Source organism: Humulus lupulus, chromosome 4 (assembly GCF_963169125.1).
Source record: "Humulus lupulus chromosome 4, drHumLupu1.1, whole genome shotgun sequence".
Classification (NCBI taxonomy): domain Eukaryota; kingdom Viridiplantae; phylum Streptophyta; class Magnoliopsida; order Rosales; family Cannabaceae; genus Humulus; species Humulus lupulus.
The window spans coordinates 11,519,664-11,539,125 of NC_084796.1; the positions used below are offsets into that span (position 1 = coordinate 11,519,664).

General features: G+C 45.2%; 1 long non-coding RNA gene across 2 annotated transcripts; it reads left to right on the plus strand.

The window, feature by feature from the left end:
* The first annotated feature begins 5,168 nt into the window (after positions 1 to 5,168).
* LOC133828821 (uncharacterized) lies at positions 5,169 to 18,853 on the plus strand. Of its 2 annotated transcripts, XR_009891331.1 has the most exons (4): positions 5,169 to 5,786; positions 5,867 to 5,941; positions 6,413 to 6,474; positions 18,606 to 18,853. It is a non-coding gene; the product is annotated as an uncharacterized LOC133828821 (long non-coding RNA). The 2 variants fall into 2 exon arrangements; XR_009891330.1 differs by lacking the exon at positions 6,413 to 6,474.
* Positions 18,854 to 19,462: the final 609 nt, after the last annotated feature.

Below are 19,462 nucleotides of genomic sequence, written 5' to 3' on the forward strand. Positions count from 1 at the left end.
GTAAAGTGTAATTGTGGTTACTATTATTTAACATTTATTATGGTGTATTAATATTTTTATTAATATTTGAATACTATGATATACAAAAATATATATTTTCATACAGTTATTGATATTTGTAAGAACATTGAATTTGTAGAAATTATATTTATTTTATCAATGTGATCGATTTTATGGCTGATGGTAATATAATATTTATATTATTATCATTATATCGATAATTACAATTTTATGTTAAAAATATGATTTCTTTTATAAAATGATTATTCGAATATATACATTCACACACATATTGTTATTCATGTATTTTGTTATTAAGATTATCAATATGTTTAAAAGTCTTTTAATATTGAAATAAGTTTATTTATAGACGAAAAAGTATTATTATTAATATTAATGTATCATAAAAGTACATTATACTATGAGCAAGGTTTAAATGAGTGTTTTGTAAAGAGGATAATGATGCATGAAAAGTATTAGCATTATGATGATAATAATAATTATTATTATTATTTATGTGGGTTCTCGTATTATTAATATACACCTGTATATTTACGATTTTGATAGAATTTAATTAATGATGTACCTTGAATAAGATCTGTATGGATTGGATTGATTGACTCTTGGTGAGCAGTTTTAAAATAAGCTAAGGATCTAAGGTAAGTAAATTTCACATTTTGTGCTTAAATGTGATATGCATGACTACATTTGTAACGACCCAAATTTGCTAATAAGGCTTAAGGGCCTTGATTAGTGTGCCTGAAGGGCATAATGGGAATTATGTGTGGTTTTAACGATTAAGATGCATGATTATGATTTAAAGCATGCTATATGATTATTCGAATATTTGAGATGCATGAATATGTGTATTAGTATGCATGTAGGCCCTGATTAGGTTAGAAGGGCATAATCATAATTTTGGCCATTATGGGCATAACTGTATTGATATATGTGATAATTGTCGAGACCACATTATTATGTGGATATATCTGTGATCTGTGACTCGAGACGATCCTAGTGAGCAAAGTAGCGAAAAAGTCATGGCGGAGATTTATACCCGGCTCGGGGTGAGCTTAGGGGTATAAATGGGAATTTAGTGAGTGTACTGGAGTCTATCTTGTCATTGAGGAATATTATTGGTGATTAGTTAGGTATCGGGAATTAAGCTGGAAATGTTAGAGACACTCGAGGAGTTAGCGGGAATTGGGGTAAAATGACTAGAATGCCCTTAAGTGGATTAAAGGGTTTAGACTTAATAGGGAGGGCATAATAGTCATTTGTCTTACAGGAGTTAAGTATTACCAAGGCTTTATGTTAGTGGGAAGTGTAGAGAAGTGTAGAAGTCTGAAAGAGGGAAAAGAAAGGAGAGAAAACAGAGAGAGTTTTCTAGGTCGGTTTATATTTCCTTCATCTGTTTCTTGAGGATTTCTGGAGCAAAGCTCAGAGGAAAGCTGGGATAGACTGAACATCAAGGATCCCAAGCTAGGGTGGAGGAATTGGCAGAGGTTTAGCAAGAGGTCACTAACACTTGAGGTAAGACTTTAGAGTTCTTTAGTTTCTGTTTCTGGTTTTTGAGCTATGGTGTGTAAGTTGAACTGGATGGAAACTTTAGGGAATTCAGGCCTAGGGCTGAGGAGGAGCAAGTCAAGGAAGTCTAGAGGCAACTTGCGGTCAAAATCCTATCAAAGGTATAAAGTCTAAACTCTAACTTTGCTGTTCAACTGGTTTCTGCTGAGTTTTAGTGTTTAGGAGTGACTATGGTGAATTTTGAGTTTGGGGATGCATGTGTTTGAGTTCTAGGTATTTGGGGTGCTTGGGATGAGTGGAGTTTGGTCATAAGGTTGTTTTTGAGTTTGGGTAAGATTTGGAAGAGTTTTGGTTGAGGTTGGTCCGAGGAAATTGCAGGAAGGAGAACTGGGGTGGTGTCTGTCTGTGACTAGCGCTACAGCGCTAGCCTTTGGGCGTTGTAGCGCTAGGCCAAGCTTGCTGATGGGGTTTTTGCTTCTGTTTGTAGTGCTGTAGCGCCCTCCCATGAGCGCTGTAGCGCTACCCTGCCTTCTGAAGGGGATTTTAGGGTTGTTTGCAAGGGCTTTTGACCTAGGGTTTGGGTTTGATTCCACCACCTTGTTTTGTGGAACTAGGACTTCCCGGGGGCTCGGGATTGGCCCGAGGTTAGGTTTTGAACTTGAGGATTGATGATGACTTTGGCCCATGATTGTGTTTAGGTGAGCGCTAGGGCTCGAGGGGGATCGCGCTCAAGGAGTCGAGGGATCAAAGCTAGTGAATTGAAAGGTAAGAAAACTGCACCTGGTTATATGTTTGTGAAGGGACTAAGTGCTCCCGACACTTGTATCGTGTCAATGATGGTATTATGCCATGGGACATGTAAAAGCGGCCTAAGAGTGTCGTACATTATATTTGCGCATAGGGCGCGGCTTGGCCACTGGTAGTCGAGGACAGCTTAATATTCACTGAGCTCGGTTTAAGCGGGCCGGAGTCAGTGGGATAACGGAGGGAGCAGCCTGAGAGCGCTAGCCCTAGTTATCATTTGTGCAGTGATGTATGATATGAGTTGATATGTTTAGCATGTTGAATACTTGATTACACTGAATGACTATATGGTTGAGATTATGTAATGCAATGTGAGATATTGACTTGTCTGTTGATTGCTTATGCTCTGTTGTTGTGTTTTCTTGTTGGGCCTTGGCTCACGGGTGCTACGTGGTGCAGGTAAAGGCAAAGGCAAGCTGGACCAACCCTGAGATGGAGGGCCGCGGGGTGGAATGTACATAGCCAGCTGTTCGATCTCCATGGTCGAGGAGTGGGTCAGGACAGGGATTGCCTAACTGCTTGTTTTGCCTTAATATGGCCTGATATTGTGTATAAACCTTGTGTCTTTTGTAAACAGTCTTTAAACTTAATATTTTTGGGATCCTGGGTAAACAGATGATGCTTCTTAATGAAAATGTGGCTTTTGAGACCAAAACATTTTTAACCCTAGTTCCTTTATAGTTTCAGTAACACGATTTTAATTAAATGACTTGATTAGCAAGTCTGGCACTTTATAAACACACAGTGTAACGGTCTTGGCTATCCAGGGCGTTACAACATTGATTGTGTATGTAAGTTGTGTTAAGTATGGGATGAAGATGCATATGATGAGTATGTGATGAATGATTATGTGAGTTATGTGTGGTATGTATATCATAATGGTTATATGACATATAATAGATGAATTTCGTGATATGTGAAAGTTGTCTTAATTGGTCAAATTTGATCTGAGATATGTGCAACTATGTGTTCTCATGTTGATGAATATGTGGATTACCTTCTATGTTCATGATTTTGTTACATGTTATGATATAGGAAGCCTTTAAGTTTTTAGGTTGGAAACCTTAGACCTGAGCAATAGCTCTACGTTAAGGTATAACAACACCACCAACCCAAATCTTCATGTATTATGACTAAAGATGTTTTGAGTTATATGAGATGTGATACAATGCCTTGATTGAATACCATCAAACATGAATCATGAACATGAACATTGACATTTCAGCATCAGCATGTATGCATGGCATGTACAGTTATCTGATACATTATTATGTGATATAAGACCGTGCGTAAGAATATGAGAAAAATTATAAAATGTCTTGAAAGGTCTTATGTAAAATTAAACATTTTAATGACACAAGACTTAAGCAAAGTGATAATAAGACGTTTAAAAAGGGTGTCACTGTATCGATGAAGCAAATAAGTAAGTTCAGTAAAGAAAACAGAGGTCTATAAGGCTTATAGTGGCTGCCCACTAGTGTGGGCTAGGTCAGAGTTGACCATTTAGATATGTTTGTCATGTTCTCGTCTTTCTCCTCCATTTATATATGTAATATATATGACAGCTATGGCAACGATTAAATGAGTAATACGATGAGCCCAGCTGCGTTGATGGCTTGCCAGAGGAGAGCCCATGAGATTTCATATTATATGTGTAACAAGCCCTGCAGGTAATGGCTAAATCGAACAGTGTGCACATAAGATAATTGGCTCATAACAATGTGAATGTAAAAAGAGAAAAAACACAAAAGTAAAGTTTAAAAGTGCTTGATCAATAAATGAAATGCATAAGTATTATAAGTCAGCATATGAGTATATGTGCACTTCAAACCCACGACATTCATGTGTATGTGTATGCATGAGATTTACTTACTGAGCGTTAGCTCATTATGTTATTTTCCAATATTTTTCCAGATGTGGCTTTAGATGTTGAGCAACTTGTAGAGCACGGACTCAGTAGCAATGCAATAGTGATTTAAGGTTTTTCATATTGCTACATTTAAGCTTAAAGTATTCATATGTGTAATAATTTCTATTAATAAGTTTATATAAAAAATTTAAATTTTTCTGTATTTCTTAATATCATTTTATTTAATTCATTTCATCAAATGCTTAACATAGTCATAAATCTTAAAATTGAATATGTGGCAGAGGTACCTACATTAGGTCGTCACACATACAATGAGGAAAATATTTACTACCATTACGTGTGATTTTACCGTCTCCTACGTACCACACATAACTTTCCATTAACTAATAATATGCCACTAAATTATTATTTTTTTTTATCAAAAGATAATATATATTGATCAACTAACAATTACAAACAAACCAGAGGAAGGGAACAACCCACCCCAGCCAAAACCAGTACAACACTCACATATTCTTTACAAATTTAAGCATTTGCTTTTCACGATAGGAACACTTACTGCCTACTAAATTCAAAATTCTAGCTTTGATAGAGAATCTAATCAAATGGTCAATCCTATACACTGGTGAGCAAAATTTATCAAGCCAGCAATGGTTCCTATTCTGCCATATGTGATACACTGCAGCTGCACATGTTGCATGAAGAACCTGTAGCACCCACATTATTTTGATATAATATAGCCAATAATAACATGATTGCATTGCATTACATATCATACAATATGTATAATTTGAGAATATGCATATTCTTATTATAAGTGTTTTCATGTATAAGTATAAAAGTTGTGTATGTGATGTCTATATGTATGCTCAATATTATTAATCTTGTGGCATGTGAGTTGTCTTTTATGGGTGTTTGATGTGCTCAAGATATAAGAAAGTATGAAAAATATGGACAACGCATGGAATTAAGTGATGAAAGTGAGATATAGAAGGCAAAATAGGTTAAGTAGTGAAAAATAGTACAATGTCGATTACTAGTATTTCGGTGTAAAATTGAGTATTTATGGATTTACCAAATGTAATCGAGGTATGATTAAGGTCTCATTGATGATGTAAAAATGGTTTTAGAACCATTAGATCAATTCTTGATGGGAGGTATACATAATCAGTGGTATTGATGCAAAGTCAAAACGAGCTTAGCATAAGTGCGCTACGCTCGATCGGGTAAGCATAACTATTGGGTATGAAGTCATATGGACCTAAGGTTTGGTGTGAGTGTTTTACATATAAGGATAATAGGCCTAGCAGATGATTAAGTCGAAATTATTGAAGTGATAAGGTTTTCATAAGTCAAAAGGTGAAATGATGAGATGAAATGTGTCAAATTTTGATACAATAAGGCTAAATCATTGAAAATAAAGAATTTTTCATCAACCTTATCACTTTGCACGACCATTACTCTGAAAAACAGAGAGAAAAGAAAACCAAAAACCATTTCTTGGCTAGTTTGAAGAAATTCTAAGGAGATCCAAGTGAAAGCAAAGCCAAAGAAGTAGATTAAGCTTAGTTCTAGCCTTTTTATGGTAAGTTCTTGTACTTGGAAGTTAAACCATGTTTTTGAATTTTTATGAAAGCTTATATATGGTGTTTTATCTTTTTTAAGATATTTCTTGGGGTTTCCAAGTGGTTTGAGGTTTAGAAAAGCTTGAAGAGAGTGTTTTCGCCGAAAAGTTGCTCGGTAAGTGAAATTTTGTGTTTTATGAGGTTTTTGGGGTTCTTGGAGTACAAGCTGATTTTTGGTTATTTAATTGAGTTTATAAGAGAGTATATATGTGTTATAAATGTTTGAATAGATGTGGAGACTCATTTAATTTAGGTGATGATCTAGGAAATTAGAATTTTATCAAAATCGGTATATGATAACTTTATGATGAATTATGTTGGTATTTGGGATATATATGGTTATGGCAGGTTATTTGATGTTGATTATTGGTTGATTTTGATATTTGAGGACAGCTAAAATTAAGGGGAAACTCTGTCAAAATTTCTCCAAATGTCTAAGATAAATCTAATGCTCGATCTAGGTGGTTTAAGGCATTTTAGGCATGTTTTGGGTATGAAATTTGATATGATGTTTTATGGGTATTTTTAAATGAGAGTTCAATGTATTACTGTCATCATTATGATGAGAAATCCATGTCATTGTCAGGATAAGCACATCAATACCTAAGACACCACTTGTTACACGGTGAATTATATTTTGGACAGAAGGTAAGTAAAGTACTCAACTGCAACACAAGAATTACATGTTATGTGAAAGTATGCATTATATGAATATTTTGTGAGTAAGTGGTATTAACATACATTGACACTTCATCATAAATTTGTATGCATGACATAATAGTGATATGGTAAATTATTATATGATATAAGACCATGCATGATATTATGATGATTAATTATATGATGCATTTGCAAGTTTTGTGCAACATAAAAGAAAGTTGTAATAAGAAGTTTAAGTTCAGTGCCACTGTTTTGAAAAGGCAAATAAAAGTGTTAATAAGTGTGTACGCCCTGGATTTCCCACGGGCTGTTTAGCAGGACGATCCTCGGACTAAACATGATTTAGCCCGAGGCTCCCACAGGCCAGAGGCTTTATCTTCAGAACGGGCCCTTTCTAGCTCGAGGGGATGGAGTTTCCTGCTCCTTCTTGTTGTTCCAAGAGCTGGGAACAACATCCGACGACCACTGAAGGATCAGCTCGGGTTATGGATTGCTCCGGTAGCGAGCTTCTAGGGAAGCTCTGACCCTATGGGAGGTCAACACACAAGATAAACGTGCATAATCCTGCCATCACGTGTCCGATATCCCCCTGACTTCTCGGACACGCCGCAGGAACGTGCGTATTCAGACACCCACGGATGGGTTGGGCCGTGCGGCCCATTATCTCCTTCCATACTGATTAGACCACACTTGTGTGTCAGGTTTAGGAAGTAATCATGAATATCACAGACTTGATATGACAAATGGTAAGGTCACGGGATGACCTCCCTACCAATTTCCAGGTGCCTTCTCCTATAAATATGGAGACCCTGGGAATTGATAGGGGTTGGAAAAAATAGTCTTGTAAGAACTATATATTTTTTGTAAACCAATTACCCAGAAAAGATCAATAATATTGACTAGTGGAGTAGAAGGATTTTAACCTTCGAACCACTTAAAAAACGTGTTTAGGGTCACCTAGTTCTTCTCACAAAGATTTCATATCTGCGGCGGTTCTACTTTTAAGTACTAATCTCTTTCTCTTCTTCTCTTAATTACCTGTTGCCGAAGAACCGCGTCAACAGTTTGGTGCTTTCATTGAGAGCGAATCTAATTAGTACTACCACAAACATACAACTATGGTGACCACTCGATCCAAACATGGCAACGAGACAGAACAGCATGATGGGCAGGAGGCCCGCCATGTTGCCCTCCCCGAGGAGCAAGTTCCTGAAGTCCAGCAAAGGCCAGGAAAGCAGCCGGCCGGCCAAGACGATACTGGTAGTTCGACGCCCCGGCCGCCTAATCCGAATCCAGGTTATTATACTGCGGTGGAGATGGAGAATGCTCAACTGAGGAGCCAGCTAGCAGCAGCTGGTCAGCAAATCTAGGATATTCTGAGTCGACTACCCCCTCTCACAACCAACGGTAACGTTGGAGAGAGGCAAGGCGAGGCTCCTAAGTCTCGCCGGAGTAATCGATCCAGGTATAGCCGTTCGGGTAGACTCCCTGCAGCCAACTCCACCCCTTCATCACGCCATCAAGAGGCGAACTTCAGGGAAATGCCTCAGACCGAACCGCAGCAGTACAGCCATTCGGTTAGGACATCAACCCCTAGCTCTCAGCCTTCCTCGAGGACGCCCAGAAGAGATAGGGGAAATTCCCAAAGGAGGGCCGAGGAGATCCGGAGACGTCAGCCCGTCCCCGAAGAACGTCCAGTTCCTCGTCCGAATCGCCCAGCGCGAAACCATCAAGCTGGCAGGGCCGAGAGGCCCCCACCAAATTTAGTCCGTCCAGACGGCACTAGGATCGCCTCTCCGGTCAGGCATCCTCCTTCTCCCATCAGATATCCGTCTCCTCAGACCGTCCGAGACATCCCGACCTACGGAAATAGTAGGAGAGACCCGCCATCGGCCGGGCCTTCCCGCCGCAGCAGGGCGCCGGGAGGAGAAGCAGGTCAGAGCCGCCAAAGACGCACATCGAGCCTGTCCAGCAGGAGTCACTGGACCGGTAGTGCACGGAGTGATCTTTCGGGAGGAGACCTGCGACAGCGACTAAGTTCAGCACAAAGTCACCATAATACCCAGGGAGGCGACCTTCGAGATCGCCTCAACTCTCACAGAGAGGATCGAGTTAGGGATGGTAGCCAGGCCCGCTCAGTTGGGGTCCGATCCGAAGTACGTAATGGTGGGAATGCCCCAAATGACCTATCTCCAGATAGGAGGGGCAATAACCCGCCTAATATGTACAACGGGTCCGGAGCTGTTGAACAGCCCCGGAATAACCCAGGATCTCAGGACAAAACCTTAGAGCGCTTAACTCAAATGGAGGAGCTGATGAAGAAGCTCCTGTCAGAGAAAGAAAAAGACGAATATGATTCAGGGGATGAGATGGAGCTCTTCGCCCCCAACATAGCAGCAACGGCATACCCTTCTGGCTTTCGTATGCCTCACTTGTCAAAGTTCAACGGGGATGGAGACCCATCTGACCACTTAGGGATGTTCAACACCCTAATGATGGCTCATAACATTGGGCCAGAGCTTCGTTGCTTGATCTTTCCTTCCACCCTAACTGGACCTGCCAGGCAGTGGTTCAAACAAAGTAAAAGGCAGTCAATCAGCTCCTGGAAGACCTTTTCGGCTGACTTCAAGAGGGCATTCCGCGCCTCTCAGGCCGCCAGGGTCCAGGCCGACTCCCTAGCTAACGTGAGACAGCAACCTGGAGAAACGCTAAAAGCCTACTTAAGCAAATTTGCAAATGTCGCTGCTCGAGCCAGAGATGCCGACGACAGCTCCAAACTCATGACTATGAGGACCGGGATCCAAGTAGGCGGAGATCTGTGGAAGGATATTCAAAGGAGGGGGGTCAGCTCAGTTAGTGAATTCCTTAACAGAGCCCAAGAATGGATAAACTTGGAGGAAGCTGAAGCTTCAGCCGCGGGGACCAGCCAGGTCCTCGAGAAGCCCGCTGGGGCGGGAACAGAGATCGTAGTAGCGACTCCCGACGTCACGCAGAGCAACCAGCCCGGTGGCGGCAAAAGAAAAGGAAATGGTGAAAACGTCCAGCACGGTCAAAAGAAGAATAAGTCCGTGGATAAATTCAAGCCCGTGTTCACAGCGTATACCGAGCTCACCCAAACCAGAGAGAATATTTTCCTGGCCAACGCTACGCGAGTCCCCTGGAAAAGACCGGAGCCAATAAAGCACCCTAAGGGAAAGAGAGACGCTTCCAAATTCTGCCGTTTTCATAACGACGTCGGACACAATACCGACGACTGCAGGCACCTCAAAGATGAAATCGAGACTCTCATCCGAGCAGGTCCGTTGGCGCAATACTCGCGGAACAGGGTCCCCACAGGTCGACCCGCTCCGGAGATCCCAGCCAGTCAACCTGGACCTCGAGTAGATCAGGACGTCCCTCCCCCCGTGGTCGAGGGAGAGATTTCCACCATCTCTGGAGGGCCACACATGGCTGGCACGAGCAGAGGCGCCCAGAAGAGGTACATAAATGAGTTGAAGGCCCACAATGGAGGGGAGTTCGTCCCGGAACAGCGTCAATCAAAACAACAAAGGTTAGAGAAACAACCAGTCACTTTCACGGAGGAGGACGCGGGCCATGTCCAATTCCCTCATAACGATCCCTTGGTCGTAGCAGTCCAGCTCGCCAACCGGAGAGTAAGGAGGGTGTTAGTGGACAATGGGAGCTCGGTGAATCTCCTATTCCGTTCAACCTTAGAAAAAATGGGTCTGACCGTCTCCGGGCTAAAGGCAACCTCGATGATGCTATATGGTTTTCAGGCGAAGGGTCAGCAGCAATAGGAACGATCGAGCTGGTGATCACCCTAGGCGACGAGTCCCGAACAGTGTCCAAACTGCTCGAATTCGTAGTCATTGACTGCTCCGCTGCCTACAATGCAATTTTGGGCCGACCAACGCTCGTTGCTTTCGAAGCCATCACATCCGTCCGGCACCTCGCCATGAAGTTCCCTACTTCGACAGGGGTCTGCACTATCAAGGGCGATCAGCTCGCTGCCAGGGAATGCTACAGCATTTCCATGAAGGGAAAATCTAAACCCGGGCAGGTGGCAATGGCCATTCAGGATGAAGAGGAATCGCAGGGACCCAAGGCAGCCCCTGAGATTGAAAAACCTCGGGTTTCCGAAGACGAAAAGCTCGCCTTAAGCGAGGACATTGACCCCCGAGTAGGCGAGGACAGGTCCGAGCTCCAAGCTATTGAAGATCTCGAGGAGGTAGGCATCGATGAACAAAACCCTTCACGGACGGTGAAGCTCGGAAAGAACCTCTGCGATAGAAGAAAGGCGGATCTGACCGCGTTTCTGAAAAAGAACCTAGACGTATTCGCATGGTCGCACGAGGACATGATAGGGATCAGTCCGAGCGTAATCATGCACACGCTCCACCTAGACAAAAGCGTCCCTGCAAAGTCTCAAAAGCAGAGGCGTTTAGGGACAACCCGAGCCGAGGCCCTTGAAGAAGAAGTGGCCCGGCTCAAGAAATGTGGCTTTATCCGCGAAGCCAGATTTCCCATTTGGGTTGCCAATCCCGTGTTAGTTCCAAAGCCCAATAGCAAGTGGCGGACCTGTATTGATTTTTCCGACCTGAATAAAGCCTGCCCCAAGGATTGTTTTCCGTTGCCGAGGATCGATCAACTGGTGGATGCCACGGCGGGGCACGAGCTCATGTCCTTCATGGACGCGTACTCGGGCTACAATCAGATCGCGATGAATCCAGCAGACCAGGATCACACCAGCTTCATGACCCCGACTAATGTCTATTGCTATAAGGTCATGCCGTTCGGTCTAAAGAACGCCGGAGCTACCTACCAAAGGCTGGTAAATAGAATGTTCGCAGATCAGATCGGGAAGAACATGGAAGTGTACGTCGATGATATGCTTGTCAAGTCAAAGACTGCCACCAACCACGTTGCCGACCTGGAAGAATGTTTTAACATACTGCGAGAATATGGCATGAGGCTCAATCCTCAGAAATGCACTTTCGGTGTCGCATCGGGGAAGTTCTTGGGTTTCATAGTCAATACCCGAGGAATCGAGGCAAATCCCGACAAGATCAGGTCACTGCTCGAGCTTCCATCCCCCAGGTCGCGGAAAGATGTCCAAGGACTCACAGGAAGGGTGGCGGCACTGAACCGGTTCATTTCCAAATCGACCGACAAGTGCCTGCCTTTCTACAACCTGCTCCGCGGAAACAAGAAGTTCGAATGGACAGTAGAGTGCGAGGGCGCATTCCTCGACCTAAAAACGCACCTGGCTGAGCCACCTGTGCTATCAAAGCCCAGGGTAGGAGAACCTCTTTTCCTCTACATGGCCGTGACTGAGGACGCAGCTAGTGCCGTTCTGGTGCGAGAAGAGGACCGGGCTCAGAAACCGGTTTATTACATCAGCAAGAGACTCCTCGGAGCTGAGTCAAGGTACCCGTTGATGGAAAAGCTGGCGTTCTGCCTAATCACGGCCTCGCGAAAACTCAGGCCATACTTCCAGTCCCACTCTGTACACGTCATGACCGATCAGCCTCTAAGGCAGGTTTTGCAAAAGCCTGAAGCCTCGGGACGCTTGCTAAAGTGGGCGGTCGAACTCAGTCAGTTCGAGATTTTCTATACTCCCCGAACTACCATAAAAAGTCAAGCCTTGGCCGACTTCGTGGCAGAATGCGCGGGATTCCGTGAGATCCCATCAGAAGATTCACAGCAACTCACATCCTCAGGCTCATCGTGGAGGATCTTCGTTGATGGCTCGTCTAACGAGAACGGCTCCGGGGCCGGAATTATTCTGATATCCCCAGAAGGACATAGATTCCATTCGGCGCTGAGATTCGGGTTCAAGGCGTCCAACAACGAGGCAGAGTACGAGGCCTTGTTAGCCGGACTTAGGATAGCTAGCGAGCTAAAGGCAAGCTCTGTCCAGTGCTTCAGCGACTCCCAGCTCGTGGTGAATCAGGTCTTAGGCGAGTATCAGGCGCGGGGTCCCAAGATGGCCTCTTATTTGGCTAAGGTAAAATCCGAATTATCTACGTTTGGGCAAGGGTCGATCGAGCAGATACCTCGGGAGCAGAACGCCAATGCAGATGCTCTCGCCAAGCTCGCCACCTCGGGGGAGGCAGAAACCCTGGGGTTGGTGCCAATTGAGTTCTTGGACAAACCAAGCATAGACGGAGATCGAGCGGATATTGAGATGATTGACATCAGGCCGACCTGGATGACTCCCATTGTTGAGTACCTCGTCGAGGGCAAGTTACCCGAAGGGCGCAACGACGTACGGCGAGTCCTTTATCAAGCTCCGAGGGGGTGTTGTACCGACGTGGGCATTCATTACCTCTCCTCCGGTGTGTTCTTCCAAGTGAGGCGAAGGCCATCCTGCAGGAAGTTCATGACGGATTCTGCGGAGATCACACTGGGGGGCAAAGCCTGGCCTTGAAGATCCTTGAAGACCTAGAAGGTCACCTCCCATGTATAAATAAAAATCAAATGTTTCTCGTTATTTGCAAGGGTAATTTTAAAGTAACAACGAAAGACCCTTTCCCAGTTACTTGGGGGGCATATGGTACCCGGATATATCCAGGTCTCCTTAACGACTTAGGTGTTAATTTTTATCTATGGATAAGAGTTATCACAAACTAAGTCCTATCCTGGTCTTAACCAGGTCATAAAACTTAGAAGTTAGCTAAAATTTGTTGACCGAGGTTCTTCTTTAAAGAGCCCGGGATACGGATAAAAGTTGACACGAACTAAGTTTTTTCAAAATAAGTTCCTGGTCTTAACCAGGTCATAAAACTTAGAAGTTAGCTAAAATTTGTTGACCGAGGTTCTTCTTTAAAGAGCCCGGGATACGGATAAAAGTTGACACGAACTAAGTTTTTTCAAAATAAGTTCCTGGTCTTAACCAGGTCATAAAACTTAGAAGTTAGCTAAAATTTGTTGACCGAGGTTCTTCTTTAAAGATCCCGGGATACGGATAAAAGTTGACGCGATCTGAGTTTTTTCAAAATAAGCTCCTGGTCTTAACCAGGTCAGAAAACTTAGGAGTGAACTAGAAAATTGTTGAACGCGGATCTTATTTAAAGAGCCCGGGATACGGATAAAGTTAACTCGAACTACGTTCATAAAAATAAAGAGATAAATTATGACCAAATACATGAAAATATACATGTAAAACTGGTTGAGCAAATTGTCTCGAGGCGGAAACGCCTCACATAAAAAAGAGAATTACAATAAAAAAAAGAGAGTTCAAAATACGAAAACAAGAAGCATCCTAAGCCCCATCAGCTGGCCCTTTGGAGGTCGCGGTCTCACCCTGCTCCGCCGCGGCAGAGGCCTCTCCAGTCTCCGAAGGAGGAGCCTCCTTATTCAGGCGCGCTTGAAACCGCGGCAACAGGAATGCCCAGAGGTCCGGCGGCATGAAGGAGAAGTCCGCGTCCGGATTGTGGGACCAGCAGTGATAGAATAGGTCCTGTAAGGACTGCTCCGACACGACCCGCTCGTCTTTCAGGGCGGTCTGGGAGGTCTGGACTTCGGCCTTCGCCACCTCAAGGTCTGCCCGCGATGCGGCCAGGGAGTTTTTAAGCTCTAGGTTCTCGGAGCGAAGCTTCTCTAGCTCGGATGCGGCCAGGGAGCGTTTAAGCTCTTGGTTCTCCGAGCGGACCTTCTCTAGCTCGGCTTTTGAGGCCGCCAAGGCGTCTCTCGCCTCCTGAGACTCCTGGAGGGCAGTCTGGCGATCTGCTTCCAAACCCTCGAGCTGGGCCTTGGTCCTAACGATGCCTCTATAGGCGGCAGCCATGCCCTGCAAGAAAAGAGTGATAAATTAGCAAACTGGAAGGAGAAAGGCGGCGTGTGAGTGTCAAAGCCTTAAAAGAAGGGGGCACTTTACCGTTAAAGTCATGTCCATAGCGGACTCTATAACTCGGACCGGGCTCGTTGTTTCGATGGCCCGGAGCTCCTTCTCCCTGATATTGTAATAGTGGCTGACGGCGTAGCTGGCCGACTTGTACACCGTACCCCGGAATGCTTCGGGCATCTTCTCCAGAGCCCGGGGGTCGACCGGGATACGCACGTCCGGGGCTACCGCGGCCAGATTCCCGACCTCTATTACCCCGTCCTGGGCGGCCAGTGGAGATCGTTGGGGTGGCGGATGCATGAGTCCTGTCCTGGAGACAGGGAGGTTCGCCCCCGCGACCTGGGATGACGGGTCTCTCCCCTTCTCCGTAGCTGGGGATTTGGTGGAGACCCCGGTCGAGCTCTTGGACTCGCGAAGCCTCTTTAACCTCGGCCCCGCTGGGGGATTCCCACCAAACACAACGCCCCGCAGACTATTCCCGGGCTGAGACATCTCTTCTGCCAAAGAGCAAAAAACACGGTTATCAGCAATCATACAGAAATAAAGGCAATAAGAAAGCAAATACTAAGGGAGCCCTACCCCCCGAGCTGGAAGAGCCTAGGACGATTATCTCACGAACTGGCGAAGGTTCTAGGTCCGGTTCTGAATCGGGGCTGGACTCTTCTACGTACTGCCTAATCCCCGGAGCGTAGACGCCCCTCTGGAGCGCAGGCCACGTGCGTAAATTGGTCCCGTACTCCTCAAAAATGGCCGACCTAAAGGCTAGGGTATTATCTACTACTACGGTACCCTTGGGCCGACTCTCTTGGTTGTCCAGCACGAGCTGGTCAACGCAGTGGAGCAGAAGCGTGTCCAGGTCCGGATTCCTTGGGTGACGATGGACGAGCTGCCTAGGGTTGAACCTAACCAGCCGGGGGTCTGCAGTGGCCCTATCTACGTTCTTAAATAAGTAAAAGTTACCTTGACCGGAAGGACCCGCGGCTGCTCCGGATTGGGCCCTCTCCTCGATCATCCCCTGGGCGACCTCCAAGCTCCGCTTCCTGGTCCTCACCAGAGGAACTTCCTCACCTTCTTCCTCGCCTTCGTCATCTGCGACCTCCTCCGCGACGATCGGCCTGTTGTCGCGGGCTGGGGGAGGCCCCCGGGGCCTTTTCAAATTCAAAGTCTGATTTGGGAAAATCAGCTTGCAGAATACCATCGTCTCGTCCGTCACGAGCACGCGGTAGTCTTTCTCACTGGGAGGCAGGTTCGCCAGTGTGTCGTATTGACCCCCGAGGGTCACGGACTTTTCGGTCCTCGAGTAGATGGCTGCAAGGTTGGTCGAAATCAGAATTGGAATAAGGGACGGGCTAAAATAAGATAACCGTTAAAAGGCGAGCTAAATGGAGGATTACTTACGAGGGCGGTTGAAATAATGATGATCGCAGTTTCGGAACCCAGTAGACATAAAAAACTGGTCTTTGAAGTCGTTTGGATGGCTCGGCAGCTCGATCACTGCTGCTGTGTTAGGGAAGCGGGTTAAGTAATAGAACCCATCGCCTCGCCCCCGCTGGTCCGGGCTGGCTTTGAGGCAGAAGAAATACAAGATATCAGCAGGAGTGGGGACCTCCCACTCATGCTTTTGGAACAAATACCTCAGTCCCGCCAGCAGACGGTAGGAATTGGGGGGGAGCTGAAATGGGGCCAACCCCACGTAGTTCAGAAAATCAGCAAAATACTGATCCAGGGGGAGGAAGGCCCCTGCCTTGAAGTGTTCCCCGCTCCAGGCCGCGAACGACTCGTCGAGCGGCGTGCAGCTCCTCTCCCCATCCGCAGCAGGTCGGGCGATCACGGAGGTCTTCCCCAGAGGAATGTTGTGGTTAAGGAAGATTTTGGTGATCTTTGCCTGGCTGGTTATCTTCGAGACGATTCTCTCCGCCTCGAAAAACGCGTCAGGAGCCACCTCGGCCTGCTTCTCCACCGCCGGTCCAAAGTGAGGAATTGGCGAGCTGGTCACCACCGCCTTTCCTTTATCCTTCTGGGAGGCCAAACTTCCCACATTCTTCTGTGGCAGATTTCTCTTTGGAGCCATCTGGTCGCCTATCGAACAAAAGAAAACACTTTAGAAAAGGCGACCCAAGCAGGAGAGTGAGGCAAGCATTAAGTACACGAGCTGGGGTAAGCCCAGCCCGTGGAGAGTGGTGCCACGCGTTCCAAGGAACACGCGCCTATGCCCTCAACAGATCCCAGATTACTCGGAATTCGTGTGTCAGATGGCTCAGAGTAAGAAAAAAAAAAAAATTTTGCCTTGGGGGGAAAGTTTCAACAGGCAAGGCGTGGCAAAACCGCTTTTAAGGCGTATTCCCTAAGCTACCCGGTTTTTGCACCCAAAGTTCCTACGGATCCTACCAGAAATTGTTCCTAAGAAAGAATCATGGAACCCATGTTCTAAGGCGATGTCCCATGGCAAATGTGCCCTAATCAAAGAAGGGCCATCACCCTCCATATCCGCGCGACCCAGAAAACCTCTGCATGTGGCTACAGTAAAAATTTTTACCTAGGCTACAGTGGCATGCTTTCAAAAATAAATGGGGACTGAAGACTTACAGTATAGGGTTGGATGGTGAGCGAGGTTGCTGCGCGGGTAGGGGCTTCGTTGGCACAGTAGTCTCCAAGGCCTTGAAGGAACTCGCACGCTTAAGCTTCGTGAACGGAGAAGATGAGAGCAATGGAAATGAGGGTTTTGCTCTTCGGAAGGTTAGAGAGAAAAGAAGGAAATTTGAGAGGTTCTGAATGGTAAGGTGGTCCGTGCGTGGGATGACCACCCCCTTTTTATACAAGGGGGGATCACGTGTAAAAGGCTCCTGGGAGACCCTCCACTCGAAATGTGAAACGACGGCTGGACAATAGGCTAGGCCATTTAATGCGGTTCTCGTAGAATGTACCGTCGCCACCCGCGGCGTTCCACGTATCAGACGCATGCGAAAAGCATGGAATGCGAAGGGTTGTGGGAGAAGTCTAAAAGCTCCAACTGTGGTCTCCCATGTCTGACATCATGGACCACGAGCAGGAGCATGGGGGGCAGATGTACGCCCTGGATTTCCCACGGGCTGTTTAGCAGGACGATCCTCGGACTAAACATGATTTAGCCCGAGGCTCCCACAGGCCAGAGGCTTTATCTTCAGGACGGACCCTTTCTAGCTCGAGGGGATGGAGTTTCCTGCTCCTTCTTGTTGTTCCAGGAGCTGGGAACAACATCCGACGACCACTGAAGGATCAGCTCGGGTTATGGATTGCTCCGGTAGCGAGCTTCTAGGGAAGCTCTGACCCTATGGGAGGTCAACACGCAAGATAAACGTGCATAATCCTGCCATCACGTGTCCGATATCCCCCTGACTTCTCGGACACGCCGCAGGAACGTGCGTATTCAGACACCCACGGATGGGTTGGGCCGTGCGGCCCATTATCTCCTTCCATACTGATTAGACCACACTTGTGTGTCAGGTTTAGGAAGTAATCATGAATATCACAGACTTGATATGACAAATGGTAAGGTCACGGGATGACCTCCCTACCAATTTCCAGGTGCCTTCTCCTATAAATATGGAGACCCTGGGAATTGATAGGGGTTGGAAAAAATAGTCTTGTAAGAACTATATATTTTTTGTAAACCAATTACCCAGAAAAGATCAATAATATTGACTAGTGGAGTAGAAGGATTTTAACCTTCGAACCACTTAAAAAACGTGTTTAGGGTCACCTAGTTCTTCTCACAAAGATTTCATATCTGCGGCGGTTCTACTTTTAAGTACTAATCTCTTTCTCTTCTTCTCTTAATTACCTGTTGCCGAAGAACCGCGTCAACAAAGTGTAAACAGAGGCCTATAGTATGCTTATAGTGGCTGCCCAATAATTTGGGCTAGGTTTTAGTGAACCAATTATATTGTTTGCCATGTTTCTGTTTTTATTTCTCCTCCATATGAGTTATTGTTATATGTATTGACACCACAGTGTGTGGCCGCCTTAACTCTTGAGCCCGATGGGGCAACGATGGAATAAGGTTTTTAATGTGCCCTACTATGGTGATGGCTAGCCGGAGGAGAACCCATGGGATTTTATATTGTATGTGTAATAAGCCCTGCAGGCATTGACCAATTCAAACAGTGTGCACAATATTAAGGGGCCCAAAATTTAAAAAGAAGTTGTGTATGTCCATTGATATTGGGTAATCATTAGCATTGCATGCATTACTTTGCTTACTGAGCTTTAGACTCACAGTTGTCTTGTGTTGCAGGTAGAGAAAGAAATGTGTGAATGACATGAGGAGAACTGAAGCATGGTCCTGACCCTGATTTGTACATATGAACATATCGACCTTTTTGTGGGTTATTTCAGTTATCAGTGAGATGTTTGTAATAAAGTGTGAAGTTATGTTTTGAAAATAAATTGGGTTATTTAATACTTATGTATAATATGTTTGAGACACACTTTATGTTTAATGTAAATAATGTGAAATAAGTTTTCAAGTTTTAAAAAAAAAATGTCCAGACTTTCGCAGTAATAAATTATGATATAGTTTTAAAACGTAACACCTCAAATATGGTTTTAACTAAAATAAGTGAGGGTGTTACAGAACCACCGAAAACCAGCCAGCCCGAGGCAATTCCAGCCACTTGATCCATTTACTAAACTGAACCGGCCAAGAAAATCCTCTCAGCCAACCTTGGACAGCAAGGATAACATTTCTGGAGAAGACACAATCAAAAAATAAGTGAGTATGAGACTCTTCCTCTTGACCACAAACTGGACAACAAGCTGAAAGGAGAGGGATATGACAGGACTGCAACCAGTCTCTGGTATTCAATTTCTGGTTCACTGCAAGCCAGAGAATGAACTGGTGCTTAGGAGCTGAAAGCCTACACCAGACAGCCTTTACATACTGCACCAGCTCCCCAGGAAACACAGTCAAATACAGAGTGCCCAGATGGATTTTTCCATTCCTAACCACAACATTAATCTCTGCACCAGACCAGAGGTGGCTCAACTTAATGATTCTCCTCCAATACCAACTTGTATCTTGCTTTAAACAATACTCCCATATTGAATCACCCTTTAGATAAACACCATTAACCCATTTAACTCATAACAAGT